At 51.9% G+C, this 10,533-nt stretch overlaps 1 long non-coding RNA gene across 3 annotated transcripts; it reads right to left on the bottom strand.

Moving 5' to 3' along the window:
- Positions 1–1,924: 1,924 nt before the first annotated feature.
- Positions 1,925–9,106, bottom strand: LOC308049103. 3 transcript variants are annotated; one of them, XR_013923240.1, is made up of 4 exons: positions 8,580–8,838; positions 8,400–8,485; positions 6,620–6,903; positions 1,925–2,366 (listed from the first exon to the last, which is right to left on the bottom strand). It is a non-coding gene; the product is annotated as an uncharacterized lncRNA (long non-coding RNA). The 3 variants fall into 3 exon arrangements; XR_013923239.1 differs by lacking the exons at positions 8,400–8,485; positions 8,580–8,838 and adding an exon at positions 8,986–9,106; XR_013923241.1 differs by lacking the exon at positions 8,400–8,485.
- Positions 9,107–10,533: the final 1,427 nt, after the last annotated feature.

Raw genomic sequence — 10,533 nt, 5'->3', positions numbered from 1 at the left:
ACACCTCCTTCCCACCTGCCATGTGCCCCCAGATACGGGCAGATTAGGGGAAGGTGGAGTGTTCCCCCATGAGGCTGGAGGAGGCTGGTTCACGAGGACTGGTTTATGGACCAGTTAAACAATCTGGACATCCATAAATCCATGGGTCTGGGTGGGATGCACCTGCGGGTGCTGAGGGAGCTGGCTGAGGTCACTGTTAGGCCACTGTCCATCATCTTTGCCAAGTCTTGGGAAACGGGAGAGGTGCCCGAGGGTTGGAGGAAAGCAAATGTCACTCCAGCCTTCAAAAAGGGCAAGAAGGAGGACCTGGGTATCTACAGACTGGTCAGCCTCACCTCCATCCCTGGGAAGACGATGGAACAACTTATCTTTGGTGCCATCTCAAGGCATATCAAGGAGATTAGGGGTCATTAGGGGCAGTCAACATGGCTTCACCAAAGGGAAGTTGTGCTTAACCAAGCTCATTGACTTTTATGAGGACATAACAAGACGGATGGATGATGGCAGAGCGGTGGACGTGATCTACCTTGACTTGAGTGAGGCATTTGACACAGTCTCCCACAGCATCCTCACAGCTGAACTGAGGGAGTGTGGTCTGGATGAGCGGGGAGTGAGGTGACTGTGAACTGGCTGAAGGGAAGAAGCCAGAGAGTCGTGGTCAATGGGGCAGAGTCCAGTGGAGGCCTGTATCCAGTGCAGTGCCTCAGGGGCAGTGCTGGGGCCAGTACTTTTCACTATATTCATGACTGACTTGGATGAGGAACTAGAGTGACTGTCAGCACGTTTGCTGGTGACACCAAACTGGGAGGAGTGGTGACACTGGAAGCTGTGCTGCCATCAGAGACCTGGACAGCATGGAGAGCTGGGCAGGGAAAATGTAATGAAATAGAACAAGGGCAAGTGTAGAGTATTGAATCTGGGCAGGAACAACCCCAGGTACCAGTATAAGTTGGTGAATGAGCTATTAGAGAGCAGCGTAGGGGAAAGGGACCTGGGGGTCCTGGGGACAGCAGGGTGACCATGAGCCAGCACTGGGCCCTTGTGGCCAGGAAGGCCAATGGTACCTGGGGTGGGTTAGAATGGAGGGGTCAGTAGGTCAGAGAGGTTCTCCTGCCCCTCTGCTCTGCCCTGGGGAGACCACACCTGGAATCTTGTGTCCAGTTGTGGCCCCTCAGTTCCAGCAGGACAGGGAACTGCTGCAGAGAGTCCAGCGCAGCCACCAAGATGCTGCAGGGAGTGGAGCATCTCCCGTGTGAGGAAAGGCTGAGGGAGCTGGGGCTCTGGAGCTGGACAAGAGGACACTGAGGGGGGACTCATTCATGGGGATCAATATGGAAAGGGGGAGTGTCAGGAGGATGGAGCCAGGCTCTTCTGGTGACAACCAGGGACAGGACAAGGGACAATGGGTGCAAACTGGAACACAGGATGTTCCACTTACATATGAAAAGAAACTTCCTCTCAGTAAGGGTATCAGAACACTGGCCCAGGCTGCCCAGGGGGGTTGTGGAGTCTCCTTCTCTGCAGACATTCCAACCCGCCTGGACACCTTCCTGTGTAACCTCATCTGGGTGTTCCTGCTCCATGGGGGGATTGCACCAGATGAGGTTTTGAGGTCCCTCCCGATCCCTGACATTCTGGGATTCTGTGAGGTAAAGGGCAGACGGTGCCAGCCCTTGGGGTACCCTCTGTTTTGAAGGCACCACAGGAAACAGATTCTTCGTGGGGCTCTGGTGAGAACCATCCCCCAAGGAACATATTTTGGTGTTGGGGCAGGAGAGGAGCGTGGACAGGCAAGCCGGACCCCTGGGTCCTCTGCCCTGCTCAGGGAGGGGAGGTTGTTCCCTGTACGATGGGCTCAGCACTCCTGGGCTCACAGGAGATGTCACCACCTCCAGAAGCCACCGGCTGTTCCCAAGGCCACCAGTGCAGCAAGTCAACATTTATTTGATGCAACCAGTCTGTTACAGCCAGTAATCCTGTGTAAAATCGATGCAAAATTACCACTGCGCTTAATTACAATGTGCCATATTACAACCAGGCCTTGACAAATTTCTCTATTTTCCCTGAGAAATCACATTTCTGGCACTTCTACCCCCACATCCCAGCTGCAGCGTTTGTTAACACCGGGCAGCTTTGCTCTCCCAACAGCACTTCCCGTCATTCACGCCCAAGCCAACACGTCACTGGAACCTGGCCACGCATTTTCAAACAATGTCCTTCTGGGGTCCAACTGATGCTGGGGTCGATTTTCTCCTGCAGAAATCCAGAAAATTCAGGCAATCCAAGGGAGGTTGGGATGGTTATTTGTTACCGGTCTCAGAGCTCTTGATGGTGACGTTGTTGCATTGCAGAGTAAAAGAAGAGAACTGGAAAAGGAGGTTGAGATTTTACAGGATGCAAAGGCCATCACACAAGAAGTAATTACTGTTCAAGCGGAGCGGTGCTATGAGCTGCAAGATAATGTAGAGTGGCTGCTAGCATGTATTGCTAAGGAACAAAAGGAAAAATATGCCAAAAGAGTTTTTTGTATTCTCAGGTTTGTAGTCTTACCACAAAACACTCTTGGAATCCCAAGGAACGGGATGGAAATATTTGGAGTGGATCCTCAGACTCCAATATTGAGTCTGAACTTGATCCTGACTTCAATGGCAGGGAGGTGGTGGGAGCACAACCCCCATACAAATGATGCTGCAGCAGGAACAAGCAGATGAGGGGGGCAGATCGCACAAACTCACTCTCCAAAGGAGTTAACGGCATTTTCAGAGATCTCTCAGCAGACGAGCGGGGAAGGAATTCCGGCACAGATTTTGCCAGCTTGGGATAGTGGAGCTGTGTCTATCCATTTATTGGCAGATGAACAAGATTTCTTAAGCCCTATAGCCTATGGTGATCAGATACAACAACAATATGCTCAGCTGCAAACTGTCAGAGGTACGGACAGGCAAGATATTATTGCACCTACGCTATATCAATGTTTGTGTGCAGCAGTTTCAACAGCATGTGCTGAACCTGTTGAATCTGTGTTGTCCCGTGGAAATTGGTGCACAATGGAGGAAAGTATTGATTTAGTGCGGCAGATGGGGGTGGTGTATGCATTGATTATGGGATCCGATTCGGACAGGGTAGCAGTGACAAGTGCTACAGGTAATGCAGCACTCTGGCAAATGCCTTGAGGGGAACTGGGGCTGTAATTTCAGGACCCTCTGTTTGGGTGGTGGATAATGGAAATCCGACAACACTGAGCAGAGTTACAGCACAGGTGATGAGAACACCAGTGCGGAATGACTTAGTACAAGCTGGTATCCCACGATCAGAAATAAGCGGGATCGTACCATCACAAATTTTTTGCCGCTTGTAAAAGTTAATGCTTATGGAAAAAAGCCAACCAGCCCCAGCCCCCCCGCCCACACTGCACCCACCCTCCACCCCCTGCCACCTCAGTGCAAGACCAGTTTGCCTTTACCTGGCAACAAAAGCAATATACTTGCCGAGTACTGTCTCAGAGATACAAACACGGTCCCTCCGTTTGCCACCAGATGATAGTAGCTGATATAGCACTATGGTCGGGTACTGTTACTGACTGCCATGAGATTGATGATCTGTTGATTGTGGCAGCGTCACAACAAGAAGCTGAAGCAGCTGCTGAATTTTTGAAGGTGCCTTTGCAGGACCAAGGCTGGGCAATTACTCCAACGAAAACGCAGGGCCCTTGTGCTACTGTACTACTTTTAGAAATAGTTCTGCATAGGCAGCTTAGAGAAACACCAGATAAAGAACAGCACACCATGCAGCAGTTTTCTGCACCAGCTCCAATAAAACAATTACATGTGTTTTTAGGATTTTTAGGGCATTGGAGCATTTTCATCCCTACATCTTCTGCGGAGGAGGAGTCCCCTTGTGAAGGGTTAATAGCAGAGCACAGTAAAGTTGATTCATTTGAGTCCCAAACCAGTAAGAAAGCAGATAATGTGACCTCTGCTGAGCTGCATGCTCAAGCTCTAAATGTGCATATAGCTTGTGGACGTGGATCAGCTTATGCTGCACACGCATGGGACACCGGTCACAATCAAACCCCTTTGCTGTTATATAGTTGTAGAACATGCTCACATCATTGTGCTGCTTGTACACAGCTGCATTTAAGAGCATGGGGAAAGGTAAAACGGGGTCAGTGGGACTTGAATACCTGTCAGGTTGATTATATCAGCACCAACTACAGGGGAAATGAAACTATTCACACCAATGGATTGTGAAGTGGGACTGCAGCCTGTTGATCTAGATGCAAAAATTCATACGACTCCAGAGAATGCTGTATGCTTTTGTACCCTGACCTCCCCTCATGTTACATCCTTTGCTAATATCAGATTCTCGAGTTCTTGTATTTCAGGTATCTTCAGTGAACACCTGTGTTTTATATAGAGGAGACAGCTCTGGAACAATGTTATTGGTGTCACAGACTCAACATCCAACTGAAGTCCAATCTGAAAAAGCGCAGACCACGACTTTCCAGTCTGTGTGGGCAATTAGCCCACTGCAGGTTGTTAAACCCAGAGTGATACCAGCTGACGGAGCTGGAGCAGCAGCGTATGTATTACTGGAAGCTGACAACATCTCACATCTTTGGAACTAATGCAGCAAGTGAAACCATGTACTGAAAATGCCTGGCTGAATAACTTGTGTAATTCCTTGACAAGATGAATGGGACACTTGATTATTGCAGAAATATGTTTTTTCCTTTTTCTGTATGTGTTTATTGTGTGCCCCTGTAAATTGCTCTGTGCTACACCTCACAAGCACAAATGAACAACTCTGGCTTCGCTGGCCCCAGCAGAAGCAAGTCACCTGAGCGAGGGGGTGGAATGTATGGGGATATAGCGAAAGATTTGGCGAGGTGATGAGTTAAATGTAAATACACTCCAGAGACTTGCGCCTGCCCAAGAAGGCAGCTCCTCCCGTCCTGATCGAGGGCTTCAAATCCAACACACTTTGTCCCTCCAACAGGACGCAGCTTATTTCTCTGTCTTCCTCCAGATGAACTAGAGATACCTGAAAAAGTCTCTGTCCCAGCTCTGAAAAAAACCCCAGCCCGAAGATCCCGACGCTCCTTAAAGACACAGCATGACGCTAATGGAATATTCTCACTGACCAGTCTGGGCGTCAGTCAAGCTCTGCCCCATCCACCCCCCTTCCCAGCTCCTCACACCCACGGGCAGAGCTCAGACCTTGGCTCTCAGACACCAACAACTAAAAACTTTAACTCTGTCCCGGGTGTTCCTCTTGTTCTCAAACTGAATCCGAACAATGACTGTGCCAGCTAGGAAAAAGAAAGGCTTCTAACTGCGTGGAGAAAACTGACTCACTTTCCAGGCGTCTCACCTGCACAAACCAGATTCTAAAGGCTGATGCGCTTTGCCGGGCACAAACCAGCCACGTAGCCAAAGCATGAAAACTCTGCCCCACTGCTGCCACGGCTGTTACCTGAAAACGATTCACCTGTGCTGCTGGTGCTCAAGGGGGACAGAACACAGAACAGCATCCACCACATCTGACTATTTCTTGGAGCTTAATCCAGCAACAACCACAATTCCCAGCTGCCCAGTGCTTTACATGGAAATGCAAATTCAACAGGCAGTGCTAGAATCTGGATCACAGACATTCTGGGGTTCTTTGAGCTTGCTTTCACAAGCAGAGCAGAATTGGCTCCAACTGAAGTGGTATCTGCCCTGTTCAGCTAAACATCTAGTTTGAGTTAACCAGGGGCACAGGAATTCCTTTGACTCACTTTCTGCAGAGCAGAGAGACTCAAATGAAATGACCTGTGAAAACAGCCTTGAAAAGCTTCCAAGACCAGTGTGTGCCTGGAGCCCCCGTGCTCTGCCTTGGCCTACACCACGTCAGTCTCTGGATGAGGAGGAAAACCTTCTGACCTTTTGCATACAGCCCAAACAAAATAACAACTACCTGAGACACTTGGACCAAGACTCAACATCAAAAATGAATGCTTCTTGCAGGGTAAAAGTACACAGGAATTAAAGACTTGCTAAACAGACCCATCATTCTCAGAAATAAACAACCCCCAAGGCTCGACAAGCCAGGGTTACTGCTCTAAATCCAAGCGCAGCTGCACCGACCTGAGTCAACACGGACACAGTCGCCTCCCTTGTCCCACACGAAGCTGCACAGGCCACGTGCTGCTCCAACAGGAACGTGCTGGGGACACCCGGGTTTCCCACGGCGGCCTCTGCGCTGCCCCCTGCACAGAGCACCAACAGGCCGGCAGTTGTGGGCTCAGCTCCGGCGATTCCCGGGACAGGGGGTCACTCGGGACTCTCAGCTGAAAACTCTCCAGAAATGGAAATTTCACTCAGCGGAAGGCCGTGCTCACTGCTGGAAAACTCTGGGGAGCAATAAGCTACGCTGCTTGCTAAAGTCTTCCCACAACAGTAAAGCTCCAAGTCGAACCACAGCCCTGGGCCAGGGCGCATTCTCCCAAGCAGCCTCAGCACCAAGAGCCCGGCTGTGCCCAGAGCCTCGGCTGACACAGGGATCGCACAGACACTTTTACAGGCAGCGTGTGACACTGGCTCATTTAAAACATCTCCATCTACACACACACACTCACCCGTCCTGCGCGGCATTCAGAACCTCCTCATCCACCACAGCTCAGGCGGGAACAGAACGAATCCTCCTGCTTTCCCCACACCGAGAGCAGCCAGTTTTCCCTGCAAGCACAACAGCAGCTCGTGCGCTGCATCTCCCAACCACGCTCGTTACCGCAGAGGCTTCGGCAGCGCTAACCAGGACAGTCTGTACTTGCGCAAGTGATGAGCTCGGTCTCAGCACAAGGGCCGGGACGGCTGCAGCACACAGGGAGAGCGTTGCAGCTGTTTCTCCTGGAAGGCGGGGCTGCAGGAAAGGAAATAAATTAGTTTTTCAGGAACAAGAACACCACATTCAAATCACAAGGGAAAATCTGGAGCAAAACACTGTATGGGGATATAGCGGAAGATTTCGTGATGTGATTAGTTCAAGTTAGTTCAAATATGTTCAAGTGACTTGCACATGTCTGTGGAAAAAGCACATACATGACACTAACTGTTCTACTGACCCTGTGTGCTTGATGAGCAGACCCTCTGTGTTAGATAATACAGGCCTGTCAGAAACTCTGGGCACCTTATCACTGTGTCTGAGATTCCTGCTTTGTTGTGAGAAAGAGCGGGAGGCTGCGCCTGCCTGAAGCCGTGAAATACAGGCGAGCTCAGCAGGCCCAGTGACCTTCCAGCAGGGCTGGACCAACCAGCGCCTGCGTCCCCGCTGCTGCCACCTCTGCCTGGGAGCTCAGGGGCGGCTTCGGAGATCCCCCAGAAGAGAGGGAACTACAGTAAAACTTGTTCCTTGAAATGCATTTGTGGCCTCTGGCTCTTCTTGCGACGTGCCTGCGTATCTGTACAACATGTCCTCTTGGGGTCCAACTGATACTGGGGTCGATGTTCTCCTTCAGAAACCCACAAAAATCCAGCAATACAAGACGTGCTCCTCTCTGCTCCAACAGCTCTCAACCTCCCGCACTTGAGCTTTCATGGCATTGCAGAAATAACAGAACAAACCCCAACGCAAAAGATTCAAGCAGAGCACGCTCCTTAAAAAGCAAATCCCAACATGAGTGCTCATTGCAATCAAAGGAAGCTAGGACACTGCCCTTCAAACGCTCTGGCTGTGCAGCCTGGACGAGACGGTGTCTGCGGTTCAGCAGCATCCACGCTCGTCACGACCGGCTGGTGCCGTCACCCCCAAATCTCGGCAGCAGCGATTGTTAACACCGGTTAACAGCTTTGGGTACCCAGAGCTGCCTTCAGCTCACGTGAAAGCGTCTCCTCGTAACGCCTAGTGTGAGCCCAAGAACGACGCCTCCCTAACGCACACACTGAGGAACCTCAAACAGTGCCCCCTTCTCCATGGGCTGCGTTACAACCTGTGACAGAAAGGGGATTCCACAGCCTGGAAAAGCTCCACAAGGAACGGGAGACTCCTGGGTCTCAGAGTAATTCTAGAGCTCAAGTGGTGACAGACATCAGCTCCAGCTCAGATAATACATGCCAACACCCATCACTGACCCAAGAAGGCAGCTCCTCCCGTCCTGACCGAGGGCTTCAAATCCAACACACTTTGTCCCTCCAACAGGACACAGCTTATTGATTTCTAACACCATTCAACTCTGTCTTCCTCGAGATGAACTAGACACGCATTATACAAGCAACCAAGTCCCTTCCTGGAAGCAGCGGGGCCTTTTGCCTTCTCTTTTCCACTCCACTTTGCAGGAGAAGGAAAACAAACGGCAGCAGAGACACTGAGAAATTCAACCACCAAATGGAGAGGGAACCTTTGAGAGCGGGAAAACTTACCCGTACAATGGAGAGAGCTACGCTGAATGAATAACACTGAAAACGAATCCTTCTTGTCAGGGTAAGAGTGCACAGCAATTAAAGACCTGCTGAACACACCCGCCATTCTCAGAAATAAACAACCCCCAAGGCTCGACAAGCCAGGGTTACTGCTCTAAATCCAAGCGCAGCTGCACCGACCTGAGTCAACACGGACACAGTCGCCTCCCTTGTCCCACACGAAGCTGCACAGGCCACGTGCTGCTCCAACAGGAACGTGCTGGGGACACCCGGCTTTCCCACGGCGGCCTCTGCGCTGCCCCCTGCACGGAGCACCAACAGGCCGGCAGTTGTGGGCTCAGCTCCGGCGGCTCCCGGGACCGGGGTCTCCAAGGGCCCGTTCGCACACGGACCTTTGTGCGCGCGCCCCGACCGCGGGCGCTTCTCCCGCCCCCATCCCGACCCGCCGCTCGCCCCCGGACCCGCCGCTCCCCACCCCTGGACCCGCCGCTCCCCGCCCCGGACCCGCCGCTCGCCCTCCCGGACCCGCCGCTCGCCCCCGGACCCGCCGCTCGCCCCCCCGGACCCGCCGCTCGCCCCCTCGGACCCGCTCAGGAGCCTCCGCTCGGCCCAGCGCTGCAGCCGGAAATGGCGTCACCGGGACGGGCGAGGCGAGCCGCGCTGCCGGCAGGACCCCGCCAGAGCTGTCCGATCATTCGCCTGACCCGCCACATGTTTATACGGAATCTGGTTGCTCTGAACCATTATTAAAATACAAAAGTCCCCGGCAGCCGTGCCGGCATGGCGGCTCAGTGCAGTGGAAACTCTCTGAGCTGCAGATCAGCCTCGGCTCTCAAACAAACTCCTCGCTGCCCGCTCCGCAGCCGCGGAACCCGCAGCACGGAGCGGCCGCACGTCCCGCGGGCGGACACGGTGTCCGCGGCCGCTCGGCACCGCACCCGCTGGGGCAGCAGCGCTGAGGGCCTGTGGGTTCCGAACTGGAGCGTCCTGTCCTGTCACAGCGGAAAAGTCTCGGCTGCTGAGAACAGGCTCCGTTTTGCAGTCGCTGAAGAGAAGTTTCCGCTCCCTGGAATCTCAGAACAGCAGCAGCTGTAACGAACTGACAGACCGTGGGCCGCCTGCACTTCTCAGTGTCTGTGCTGATCGCTTTTATCCGGTCATTATTAATGCCAGAAAGGGGTGGAAAGATAAAGACGACGGGTTGTGCTGCACAGAATTACATCATTTTTGCCACATAAGGAACTGAAATAAATAACTTACGCTTCTTCTATGGATAAACAACGTTTAATCCAATTCCTTAATTGCATTCCTTAAACACATGTTCATTAGAGCATAAGCAAAACAGCGCTGGGTGTGCGGGGGATTCGCTCCGCCCAACGCGCACACCTTTTAACAATAAGAGGTGTGCTTAAGTACAGTAAGGTGTTACATACCCATAATGACCCCAGGAACGCCTCTACATATGGTGAAGCACGTGAAGCATCTAACCCCAAAACTTAACTGTACCGCTAAGACAACTCCAGAACCCCTAACACTAACCCTAATCCAACCATTACCCTAAACCAAATCCTAAAACTTAAGCCTAAATGTAAACCTAAACACTAATCCTAAATCTAATCCTAAAATTTAAGACAAACCCCTAGCTCTAACCCTAAGACCCCTTCCTTACTGGGTGAATGATGGGCATGGTGTTATGAGGTAATTTGTGTCTCAGAAACTCCTAATCCAGGAAAAAGCCTGTGGCTGTGAAGGGGACCATGGGGTCAGTTCTGACTCTGGAGGTGACAGACCAGCAGCAGGGACATGGCTGGGAAAGAACCTCTGCACTAGAACAGGCCCTGTCCATGAAGAGGACTTGGAGATGGGTTGTCATGTCCATTCTACCTGAGTAAGTGACAGGACAGCAGCTGGTATATGGTCATGTCTGCCAGAGAAGCTGAAAGGCACTCATGGGTTTTACAAGATCACGCTGAGGTTGCTTCTGTGTGGTGAGGTGAAAGACCACAAGAAGCCTGACAGGTTGGGCTCCCTGCTTGAAGGGCAGTTTCTGAGATAGTCGAGCTTTCCATGGTAGTGGGAAAATGCGGGAGAGGGAGAAAAAAAGGCAAGAAGAGCAACTTGGAAGATAGAGACT

This window comes from Nesoenas mayeri, assembly GCF_963082525.1.
Source record: "Nesoenas mayeri genome assembly, chromosome: 23".
Lineage (NCBI taxonomy): Eukaryota > Metazoa > Chordata > Aves > Columbiformes > Columbidae > Nesoenas > Nesoenas mayeri.
Note: the sequence above shows the minus strand (reverse complement) of the source record. Positions and strands in the feature narration are given on the sequence as shown.